Source organism: Pseudorca crassidens, chromosome 6, assembly GCF_039906515.1.
Source record: "Pseudorca crassidens isolate mPseCra1 chromosome 6, mPseCra1.hap1, whole genome shotgun sequence".
NCBI lineage: Eukaryota > Metazoa > Chordata > Mammalia > Artiodactyla > Delphinidae > Pseudorca > Pseudorca crassidens.
Genome location: NC_090301.1, coordinates 1675684 through 1688503, shown reverse-complemented (window position 1 = coordinate 1688503; position 12820 = coordinate 1675684). Strand labels below are relative to the sequence as shown.

Below are 12820 nucleotides of genomic sequence, written 5' to 3'. Positions count from 1 at the left end.
AAGCAGCTCATGCAGCTCAATAACATAAAAACAAACAACCCAATCCAAAACTGGGCAGAAGACCTAAATAGACATTTCTCCAAAGAAGATATACAGACTGCCAACAAACACATGAAAGAATGCTCAACATCACTAATCATTAGAGAAATGCAAATCAAAACTGCAATGAGATATCATCTCACACCAGTCAGAATGGCCATCATCAAAAAATCTAGAAACAATAAATGCTGGAGAGGGTGTGGAGAAAAGGGAACACTCTTGCACTGCAGGGCCCTTTATCTTTAAAAAAAAAAAAACACAACTGTATTGTTGCCAGGTTGTTAAGACCCAAATGGTCGTCCTCCCACCCTGTCACCAGGGTCACTGTTATCCTCTCTGTATGAAATGGGCTTGCTTCCCAGGCAACTCTGGCAGCCAGGCCCGGCTGGGGGGTTGTTTTTGCGTGTACTTCTCAGGAAGACATGCCCAGCTCTGGGGCAGCTCTGGGAACAGTTCCTGCAGGGCTGACAGGGGAGGGAGCTCCCCAGAGCTGGGCGTTCTCTTCCCGCAGACCCTGGGCACTCCCTTCACCCCTGCCCCCTAATCAGGAGAAATAGAAGGAGGAGGCTTTGGGGGTTCCAGCGGTGAGCTGCGGCTGGGCCCCTGCACAGCCCGCATTACTTCATCCTTCTTCACTGCAGCCATCGGAGCTCCCGGGAAGCCCACGGGCTTGGGCATTCTCCAGCACTTGGGCGTCTGTGGAGTTTAAGTTACTTCTCACCAAACCCGTCCAGCATGAGGCCCCAGAAGAGGTTGTAGGATCAAGGTGGTTTCCTAGCCCAGGAAAAATCTGGTCATCGAGGTGTCAGCCTGCGCACCCTGCCCACAGCTGCACGTCGACACAGGCTGTGTGCTTAAGCACCTTCTGTAAACCGTGTAGGTGGAGAAGACAAGAGTGGACAGAGCTGCCGTATTCCAGCCTTCCACACGCACCCTCCCACACACACACCCCGCTGTGCACACTCCCCACACACACATGCACACGCGTGCTCACACACACATGCACCTGCACACACACACACACACACACACACACACACACACACACCCCTCAAATCTGGAGAGAATCTTGTTGAACGTCTGAAACCCCTCACGGCAGCTTGGGCGGCACGAAGCAGCAGCTCTCCATCGCCTCATTAGCGGGGTCCCAGGGTTCCTGTGTTTTGGGCAAAGGTGACCTGAACTTTGGCCTGGAGGAAGAGACAGGGCTCCCTGGGGAGGGGAAGCCCCCCAGCTCTCCGATGGCCTGTGGAGTAAACCGGGTGACAGACAGCAGATGGCAAAGCCGTGTGCAATTTCCAATCCAACACCAGGACCTTGGAGCCCTGGGGACACTTGCTCGCCTGTGAGGTCAAAGCCACCCTTCAAACTTCCCTGGAGACGGCTGCTCCAGCCCAGCCTCTCGTCCTCTTGGGAACACCGGTCCCTGGACCCGGGGGAGAGGCAACACATGCTGAAACGTGTTTCCTGCCATGCATGCACCTTCAAGATGCTCCTCTGCCCGAAAGGGGCCATCCGGAAGACCCCTGTGTCCACCCACCACCACTCCAGCCACTCACAGTGGTCCCAGGTACAAAGGGGTCTGGTCCGACTGTGGACTGAACAGGCTCCCTGCTCTGACGGGGCTGCAGGACCACTGGGAGGCGGGAGGATTCAAGTCTCTTCTGCTATTTACAACCCAGCAGGTGGGCTGAACTGGCCCAAGGGGAAGAAGGGCAAACAGGCCATCTGGGGACCTCCCAGCTTGCATGGGGGCAGCAACTGGGAGCAGAAGCCACCATGGGTGAGGGAGGGCTGAGTTGGGTCGGGGGAGGTCGGAGGCCTGGAAACATCTCTTCCTCCCATCCCCTGGGAAGCTGTCCGTGAGGAGAAAACTAGACATGGCAGACAGCATCGCCCAGGCCCAACTGATGGCCAGACACGGTGTGCGCGGGCATGTATTTTTCTAAGCAGAGCGGCAGATTAGAGGAAGATGGGGGAAGAGTGATACCCGGAGATCACCTTCCTCCCCACAGATACATCAGGAATACATCTACATGTGGAACAACTCCTACAGAACACCCACTGAACGCTGGCAGAAGACCTCAGACCTCCCAAAAGGCAAGAAACTCCCCACATACCTGGGGAGGGCAAAAGATAAGCAGAGTGGCAGTGAACAGACAGCAGAGAAGAGCCCTGGCCTTGGTCTCCCGGGAGCAGGACCCCGCTTCCCATGGACCTCCCACCCGGCCACACCCAACAGCCCCTGCCCACCTGCAGGAGGACCTCGCCAGGGGAGAGGTTCCTGCTTCATTCACGTGAGGAATGAGGTGTTGGGTGTAAGACGCCATGAAAACGTCCCCGTGATTTCAGTCATTTCTTAGATGCTATGTTTTGGAGCATTTCATTTGCAGAATTCCTCAAAATTAAACTGTCAGATATTTACTAAAAACAAAACAAAACATTAACTTTTATGGAAACAAACATGCCCACTCTACTCAGCGGTGAGAGTGGCGCCCTGTCCCAGATGCCCGGGAGTGGGCACCGTGGACCCATGGCAGCTGGAGGGGACAGGCGGGGCCCCGACCTGTGAGGGCTGGACCGCAGGGCACGCACCCAGCCATAGGACTCAGGATCAAACGCTGCGGCGGAAGATGAGGTCCTCTGTGGGCGGGGCTTCAAGGGCACAAACGTGTCCGGAGCTCGCTGTGCAGCAGTGATGATGATCGCGGACACTCGTCCGTCTCAAAGTAAGTGTCCCGGCAGCGACACAGAAGAGAAATGATGGGATCAGACGTCTCCACTGTCTGTGCAAAAATTGAAAGACACAATCCATTGACTCTGAGAGACACTAAGACCCGTGAACTCAACAGCAGTGCCTCTCGAGGCACGGTCCATGCATCTCTGGGGCTCCAAGACCCCCTTTCAGGGCGTCCACATGGTCAAAACTACTTCCATCATAGCGCTAGAAGTCATTTCTCTTTTTGCCCTCGTGGTATGAAGGTGGTGATGGGGAAGCCACAGAGTCTCAGCTCGGATCCCGGCAGCCACCCCAGACAGTGCAAACAGCCCCTGGATTTGTCACCATTTAAAATCTACAAGTTTTACTTAAGGATGCCCTTGATAAGAAATAACATTTTAAAATTTTATTAAGTCTTGACCCTCTTTTCCACTTTTTCAGTGTCTGTGTGACAGAAGGCGGCTGCACACGGAAGATGATGGGACGCTGGAGAAAAACGCCTGCTTCGCTGGACAGTGCGCGGTTCTCACGGACGAGGTCCTCACACAACTGTGTTTACTCCGACCTGCGTGTTTAGCAGATATTTTCTCAAAAATGAACGAAGTGAGCCTGTTACTTAAGGAAAACAGCTGACAATACTTGACATCAGTGATCAGATTCAAGCTTTTTCAAATGAAGATTAGAATTTTGGAAAACATATGTCTGCACCATGAGCTTGACAGCTCCTCCGCACTTGTCTGATGAATTGTTGGTGATATTAATGAATGTGATTTCTTAAATGTTGTATCAGGAAATGTATCAACATTCAGGAAATCTGCATAACTCAGTGAAGGAAGAGTTTCCAAGTGACCCATTGTGACATTAATGTAAATCCGTACCCAGACAGTAAATCGTGCCCGAGTGAAAGATCCCCTCTAAGTGTGAGATGGACCAATGAACTTTAATAGAACTTGAGCACACAGTGTTCATTTTATTAAGTACTGATAAGGTTTCGGATTCCACAGTCCAAGAAGCTTTAAGAAACTACCGCTTGTCAAGGTCGGGTGTATTATCAAAGCAGAAGGCACACAGTTATCTGGAAAAGCCACCGAACGCTCCCCGTCTGCCACTGACATGTCTGTGTGAGGCCAGATTCCCTTCATTCAGTTCAACCAAAATGACGTCTCCAAGAAGATGGAGTTTGGAACCAGATAGAGCAACAGCTGTCTTTTCCTTTAGACCAGATGTGAAAAAGAATTGTAAAAGGTAAAACAATGCCTTTCTTCCCACTAAATTATTTTTTTGGCGGGGAAATATGCTATTTTATTCATAAAAATATGTTAACATGTAATGGGGTTATTATTATTGCTACATGAATTAATAGGTATTCTATTAAATTCTCAGTGTTACTCTGTAGTAAGGTGAATGTCAACAGATATAACCACACACCAAGAAGTCTTTGGGGTCCTTGACAATTTTGAGTCACGGCGCCCACGGGTATGAGAACGGCTGCTCGGCCTGGGCGCCTCCCCCAGGGCCCGCGGCTCCCCCGGAAGAAGGAGTGAGGTGGGGGCCTTGTCCCAGGAGACACGTGAGCCGGGGAGCCCTTCATCAGTTCTGTCTGTTCATTCATCCATTCGTGCATTCACCGACCTTTACTGAGAATGCTGCGTGTTGGGCCAGGGCGTGATGGGCAGTGGTCCTTTGACCTGTGGGTGGACATCACCATGACGCCTGGCTCAAGGAGGAGAGCACGGTGACGGCTGGTCAGCTCCATGCACCTCCATCCCGGGCATGAGGGCCCCAAAGTCACCCACAGCTTAATGACACAGATGTGATGGATACCGTCTTGCTGCAAGGTTTTGGAAACAGTACTCTTCAATTAATTTTCAATTAAATTTTGTTTGAAATGCTCTTTGGCCTGGAAACTGTTGAGTAGACGCAGCTCACAGAATCAGTGTCGACAGCTCTGTCCGTCTCCCTGGAGGAGCAAGCAGTAGAGTCCCCACCCCCATGCCTCCCCCTGCCGCCCTGGGAGTCAGACGAAGGAAGCCCCGTCTTCAAGAGGCATTGTCAGCTCTGCTGCTTCTCACTGCCCTAAGCACGCCCGCCACGGGCACACACACCCCACGAACGTGCCCCAGGCACTCCCGCAGGCACATGTTCCCCTCCCTCCCGTGCACGTGGCTCCCACACCCCCATACACATGCACACACCTCCCTATCCCCACAGGGAGCAAAACTATCTAATTTTTTTTTTTACAAAACTAAACTTTCAGACGTTATTGACCAATAAGGCAGCGACTCCCCATTAAGTCAGTGAAGAGAAAGAGGAGAAGGAAGGCACCCCGGGGCTGGCGGGGGCACCTCCGCTCCATCCAGAGGGGCCCAACCCCTCCCTGCCCGTCCATCTGCCCTGGAATGGAGAAGACCTTCCACCCTGAAGCCAACAGCTTTCGAAAATCGCCCTTTTTGTGCATTTGTGCCTGGGAGTACCTCTTCCCAAAGAGAGCCGTGATGATTAGCTGTGCTCTGAGGGAAAATAGTTGCTCTAATGGGGTCACTTGTCAACAAGGCCAGGCTTGGCACTGAAGACTCCACTTTCCTCCTTATCGTCTGGTCCCATTCCCCACGGGTGAGGCTGTTCGTGACACCAGCCTTGTTCCTGCACACTCTCCCTCCATCCACCAGGCAGCAGGGATGGTCACCAGATCCCCACACCTCCTCCAGGGAGCCCTCACCCTTTGTACGTCCAGGCTTCAGTGCTGCGTGGCCAGCCCGGAGCCAGGCCCTCAACTGCTCTTTCCAGAGCCATATCCAGGGCTGGGGGGGGAGTGATCCTGATCCCGCCCCCCCACACCCCCAGTCTCTGCCGGACTCTCCCTGAAGGGGACGGTCCTCGGATCGTGGAGCAGGCCTCTACTCCGCTGCCCGGCCTCCACCACCTCCTGCTGTGCTTCCTGCCTGAGCAGCCGCTCCTGGCGGCCCACAGCTTCTGGGCTCAAGGGGGAGGTGGGCCTCCTCTGTCCCTGTCCCGCTGGGCCCAGCATTCTCCTCCTCCCTCTAGCCTGAGACTGAGCCCTTCATTCCCAGCCGGTGTGGCCACAGTGCAGCTCGTGGACCGAGTGCCCTTCGGTTGCCCAGCATCTCCAGTCCTGGTCCTGCGGGACCCTGAGTCCTCCCCCGGCGGGTCCCCACACCCATGTTCCCGCCGGGCTGCACCAGCCTCTCAGGCTGAGACTTCTGATGTGAAGGACTGGCAGCGCTTCTGGGTCCCAGGAGGGAGACAGAGCACATCGGAGCCCCCGTCTACGCGAGACTCACAGCCTTATCTGAGGGGGCGTGCGCCCCCGTGGGCCCAGTTAACCCCCTTGGGACCCGAGATATTACACCTGCAGTGACAGGGTGGAGATGGCTCAGACTTTGCCCTCCGGGGCCCTCAGGGTGGGACAGAGGTGCCACTTACCAAGAGCTCTGGGCAATTAAGCACGAAATATTCATTCAATTATTTGCCTAACAAATTAACTCAGTTCATCATGAAAAATTCAATTAATTTTATTTATCGGGTCCATGAAAGGCAAAGCAAGCCAACTGTAAAAATGCATATAATATGTACAGCAACTATTTCTAGCACAATAAAGACAATTCTTTTTAAAAATAAAATCTAGTACTGGTAAGAGCATATCTATAGCAACTGTTGGGTAGTTATTCTTGTCTATTTTTGAGCAAATGAAAAGTCAGTACTATGCAAATGGCTCTCAGTGCATTCTTATAATAAAACGTGGAGTACTTGCAAGCATTAACAAGCCCCTGCTGTGTGCTTCTTGGATGGCGGATCCTTGCTTCTTCACCTTGGCATCGGCCAGAGGAAGGCTCTCGGACACCGGGCACTCACGGTCCTAGGAGGCAGGTGGAGATGCTGGGGCGGGACCTCACGCCACAGGCATTACTCCCCTTGGTCCCCCCTCCCCCCTCCCCCCTCATGGCTGATCACTGAACGTGGCCATCGTGCATCCCCCTCCTTGCACGTGGCCACTCTCGGGGCCAGCCCACTCATCTTTCTTGCCCAGGGTTCTGTCTCCCGTCCCCAAGTCTGCACCAGAACACCTGGCCATGCCTTTGTCTGCTAACACCCAGCCTCCTCCCTTCTTCCCCAGTGGTACCCAAATCCTTTGAGAACTGGCCGTGGTCCTCATCTGCATTGCCCGCCCCCTGTGGGCGTGGCTGCTCTCTCCCAAGGGCCGCTGCTCACCGCGTCTTTCCATGGAAGGCTCTCTCCTTGGAAGTGCTCTGCGCTTCCCCATGCCAGACTGTCAAGCTCGTCCTCCTCTTGCACACGCCTCAGGCCAACCTGGCCTCCATCGTGCAGGTCACTTCCTCACCTTCCCCGAGGACTGGAGGTGCCCACTCCCATTGCCCTGTTCCTCCAACCCAGGGGCCCTACAAGTCTTTGTCATTGTGTCTCCTTCATCCTTCATCCTTCATCCACCTTCATCCTTTAAGGGAATAAGTCCCCACAAAAGGCTACTTATGCTAGAGAAATTATTTTTGCATAAACGTAATTCTTGGGACCTATCAGATCTACTAAAACTTCCAAGGCTCTTCTACAAGGCTCCCTGGGCCCATGAAACACTGCCCTGTAACAGTGCGAGTCTTACAAAGCTGACGGAACTTTGGGTACTTTAAGCTTCTGTAAAGTGTTAGTTTCTGCTCGCAAAAATGACAAAATATTATATATTTGTTCTACTCTCCCCTTTTCAGTTCTTGAGCTCAAGTCATAACACCAAAATATGTTTGGCAAATGAATCCCCCAAAATACTTTGTCCCCTGCTGTATCTGGGATACTTTTAATCACTATATCTAATGTCATATCAACCTGCTCTGGACTGAAAAGATAAGCTTTTACATGAGCTGCTGGAACTGTGAATTCTCTAGGATACTCGCAACCATCGGGGTCCAAATGAAGGCAGTGTCCTGTGATGCTTGAAATTCAAAGTGGCTACTCCTGCTGCAAAGGTTTGGTTGACTTTGTAAATTATACAGCAATAGACTGAATAGAGGTCTCAAAACTGTGCACGACACATGCTGCTTCTTTCTTAAGAGTCACTGTTTTGAGACTTCTCTGGTGGTCCAGGGGTTAAGCCTACTCACTCCCAATGCCGGGGGGCACAGGTGTGATCCTTGGTCAGGGAACTAAGATCCCACGTGCTGCACGGTGCCCCCCACAAAAAAACATTAAAAGAAAATTTATTTATAAAAATAAGAATTGCTGTTTTAATGTACAAGTTGCCACAGGATAATAATCTTTTAGATGAAAGTTCTGTGCTCAGAACTTTGTATACATCAGTTCCAATGCTAAGGAGAGCTCTTTTCGCTTGGTACCGCTAATTTCATCTGCATTTTACAGGTGGGGAAGCTGAGGTCCAAGAATAAAAATGAGTTTGCCTAAAGCTACATAGGTAATGAGTGGTGGGTCCAGGACTTTACCCTGAGTCTTTCTGACACCTAAGCCTGCACTTTTAACCACTGTGTGTGTCTGAAATATGTCTGCACATCTGTGTCCCCCATTAAACCGTTAGGTCCCCTGAGGAATGGACTGTGCCTAATTGGTCTGGGTAACGTGGAGCTGTCACAGCCACTCACATCCCAGATACTCAGCGAAACTCACATGGTGCAGATCCGGTTAGCATCTCAGCCCGTGTCAGAGGGTACATCTGCTGATTCAGACCAGACCAGATCCGTCTGTATCCCCGGCAAGCAGGAAGACATGGCATGAGTCTGTAGCTCTGAGCCAGGCATCCCTGGGGCCTCATGGTGTGTCCAGGCTCTGTCTCCAACAACTGTCTTGCAGTCCAGTTTTGCGGGACATGGGGACATAGGAATTGGGTCTCCATGTCCCACAAAGCCCCTCTTCTTGGGACTGCAGGCAGTCTCTTCTTTTTTTTTTTTTTTTTTACTTTTTAAAATGTCAAGCTTTATGAGTGTATAATTTACATATGATAAAGTCCAATTGGATTAGTTTTGACAAATGCATATAGTCTTGGAGTCATCATCACAACGTAGATAAAATATTTTCATCACTCCAGAAGTTTCCACCAGGCCCCTCTGCAGTCAATATCCTTCTCCAACCCCAGGCACACAGAAGGTAATGAACAGTTACCTACTGGATACAGTGAGTTCTATCATCGCTGCAAGTACAACAGAAATCTGTCATTTAATCTACCAAACACAAAATACACCAGCAAAAGGGACGACAATAAAGGAATTCTCACTACGCAGCATATGCCAACTTGTGAGCTAGGAGCACAATGACTGCTGGGTCTTTTTCACTTTCTTGGTTGACTCCAACATCCATGGAATTTAAGCCACCTTCATCCTTTAAGGGAATAAGTCCCCACAAAAGGCTACTTATGCTAGAGAAATTATTTTTGCATAAACATAATTCTTGGGACCTATCAGATCTACTAAAACTTCCAAGGCTCCTCTACAAGGTTCCCTGGGCTAATGAAACACTGCCCTGTAACAGTGCGAGTCTTACAAAGCTGACGGAACTTTGGGTACTTTAAGCTTCTGTAAAGTGTTAGTTTCTGCTACAAAAATGACAAAATATTATATATTTGTTCTACTCTCCCCTTTTCATTTCTTGAGCTCAAGCCATAATACCAAAGTAAGTTTGGCAAATGAATCCCCCAAAATACTTTGTCCCCTGCTGTATCTGGGATACTTTTAATCACTATATCTAATGTCATATCAACCTGCTCTAGACTGAAAAGATAAGCTTTTACATGAGCTGCTGGAACTGTGAATTCTCTAGGATACTCGCAACCATCGGGGTCCAAATGAAGGCAGTGTCCTGTGATGCTTGAAATTCAAATGACTTTTATTTAAATTGAAAACAATACTTAAAACTGCATTTAGAGTCAAAACTCTTTTGTTTATAAAAATTATAAGGAGTATTCCTAGGTGAGGCAAAGTATTACTAGGTTAACAAGACCAGATTTAACTTTGGACTTTACTCTTTGAACAAATGGTAGAGGATGGAGAAAAAAAAAGTTATTTACAGAAAACAATATCTACATATGTACTCAGAGGTACAAAGACAAAAGAGACTTAAGTATGTGCTGGCATCTCAGAAGCAGTTCTCAAAGAGCTTAGTTTTATTTCCTTGAATTTGAATTTTAAGAATGTCTAAGATCCTTCTTCATCCTCAGTCTTGGGAGCCAAATAGTACTTTAAGTGTCCCATATCAGCAATTTTATACTCTACGACGAGGGGTACATCTGCAGACATACTGAGTGTTACTGTAGGAGAGAGTGGAGTGGCTTTTGTAAAGAAGTTCAGGTACCTCAGGGCAAAAGTTAGCTGAACTGGTTCATTCATCTCTATGGTAACAGCTTCCTCTTCTTTATCAACATTCCTCGTTTGTGACAACTTAATATTTCCATTTCCAAGTCCTCCACTTGCAGAAAATTTCACTCCATCTTTTGCACAGGAAATTACAACAGCATCTCCAATATGACTGAGATCTCGGCATATACGTGCAAATTCACCAGAAGGCATTTTTACTACACAGCTGTACTCTTGTTCTGGAATTCCAAGCTGTTCGACATCTAAATCCATTAACTTCATTCCATAATCTGAAACCTTTTCTTGATTTGGAGCTTCAAATACTAGGGCCAAGGCGTCCGCGTTATCTTCAGCCCTTAGTGTAATGATGTCTTCATTGCCAGCACATTTCAGTATTTTGGACGTGCTGGTGAGGTTCACGCCCATGGCCAAGTTGCGGTCGCAGCGGTACCTGCCGAAGCCCTCAGAGCGCAGGGTGAGCTGCATCAAGGAGACATGGGAAGAGTCCATGCTCTGTAGGTTCACACCACTTGAGCTGATGTCCCAGAATCCCAGAAGGCCTCGTTGATGAGGTCCTTAAGTGCCTCAAGCACCTTCTTCAAGATGGAGCCCTGGACCAGGCACGCCTCGAACATGGTGGCGGAGTTGCAAGGACACGGCTACTGGCGGAAGGAAGGAGGAAGGTGTAGCCGACTTAGGCTTCAGAAGATGAGAGCGACTGGGGGAACTAACCCATGAATGCTTGAGACGGAGGAAGCCCACAACCAGCCCGCCGCGCCTGTCGCAGTTTAATCAAGCAGTCTCTTCTTACCCCGAGCCTGGTGACCTCCTCAGAGATGAATTCCTTTGAACCCTTTACAGAAGTCAATTCCTTATCGATTAGCACTTAACTCGTAATAGGGTTTGGGGTTGGGGGAGAGGGATTGGAAACAATAATTAATAAGAATAAGCAATAATAATAATAACTAATTTAGATTCCCAACTGCTCATTCTTTTTAATAGTAATGCTTATTCTCTTTATCAGTTCTTAAATTTATCAGTATCTATCTCTTTACCGGACTCTCCTACACCACCCCCCCTGCCCTATAGCATGTGGGTATCATCTAGCATTTTGACTATAGTTTATTACACACATACTTTTTTGTTTGTTTTGTCTTAGTCTTTGCTTTAGTAAGTGATGTGATCACTCAGAGGTCCAATATTCTACAGTTCATTCCTTTTCTTGCTATAGGGCTCTTTTTAAATGTCTCCAAAAGAGTCTTTGTGTAATAAAATTTCTGAGGGCTTCCTTAGGCGTCTGAAAATATCCTTATTTTGCCAGTGTGTAAATGATAGCTTAGCTGGCTATAAAATTATGAGTTTAAAGATTGTGGTCCTTTGATATGGAAACTATCACTCTACCATCTTTCTGCATCCAGTTTTGTCATTGATAAATATGGTGTCAATCTGATTGGTGTTCCTTTAAAAATTACTGTTTATTTTCTCGTTGGAAGTTTTATAATTTCATCTCCTTAATGTCCATAAATTTCGCTGTAGTGTGTTGAGATGTGGCTGGCTCTTTCCCCCGCTTATTGAGATTGTACCTATTCCTCAAATCTGGGAAATTCTTGGTCAATAATTTTTCAAATATTGTCTCCCTCATCCTAATTGTTTTCTCCCTTCTGGGACCCTAACGTCTGAAAAGACAGTTCTTCAGTCTGCTGTATTGCTTGACTTTCTACTATGAAAAATCCTTTTCATATCTTCATTATTTCTTTTAGAGAATTCCTAAGACTGGTCTTTTTATTTACTAATCTCAAGTTAAATTCATTTTCACATTTAACTTAGCTACTGATATTTTTAAAATAAATAAGTAAAAAACTACCTCCTTGGTTTTTTTCTGTATAACTTCTTGTTCTCTCATCTTCCCAATATTCCCTCCCCACCGGCCTTCTTACTTCTTAGAAGGGATTGAACAACCTTTCTAAAGCTTCTTGTTCTGCTTTAAAGGAATAAATGGAATCCTTATCCATTGATTCTGCTTCATCTAGTATGAATTTCTTTCTCATTCTGTTGTCTTTCTCTTTATAGAAGTTGTACTCCTAAGAAGTCTCATTACTTTTGCTGAGAGATTATACTTTCCTGAGATCTTCTCTATCTTTGCTGGGAATGGGTACCTGAGGGGAGAAGATAAAGCTCATGTAAGAATTTGGTCTGCTTCTGACGATTTTGTGGGGTGGAAGGAGGGTGCATCTCATGGTGAAGAGCACCTAGTGTTACACATCATGCCTCCTCCTTGGCACTGGTCTTATTCAAGAACTGCCTCCCTGCTGTGCTTGCCTAACACCTGAGCAGAGAGAAAGGAATGCTAGGTGGCTGGAAAGTCTGGAAGGACCTGTTTTGAACTGTTCCTCATCCCAGTGAGAGTGTAGCAGAGTCCTTGATTTACCCCACCACCCCCGCTAGCCCTGGGATGGCTTCTCTTCTCACACAGACTGAATGGGGCTCCACAAAGCTTCTGGAATCAGTGGACTGAAGTCTGACATCAGTCTTGGAAAATCTCAGCCATGAGCTCTTCAAATACAACTTCTGCTTCACCCTCCCCTCCACCTCTCTCCTTCTGAGACTCCAAATATAAGTAGGTTGATCCAGTTGACTTGGATTCAGGTCTGTTTTTTCTAGTCTTTTCTTTCAGTCCACTAATCTTGTCTTCTGCTGTACCCTGTCTGCTCTCAAATTTATTCAATGAGTTTAATTT

General features: G+C 48.3%; 1 pseudogene; it reads right to left on the bottom strand.

Moving 5' to 3' along the window:
* Nucleotides 1–9785: 9785 nt before the first annotated feature.
* On the bottom strand, nt 9786–10795 carry LOC137225724 (proliferating cell nuclear antigen pseudogene; annotated as a pseudogene).
* Between the last annotated feature and the right edge of the window lie 2025 nt (nt 10796–12820).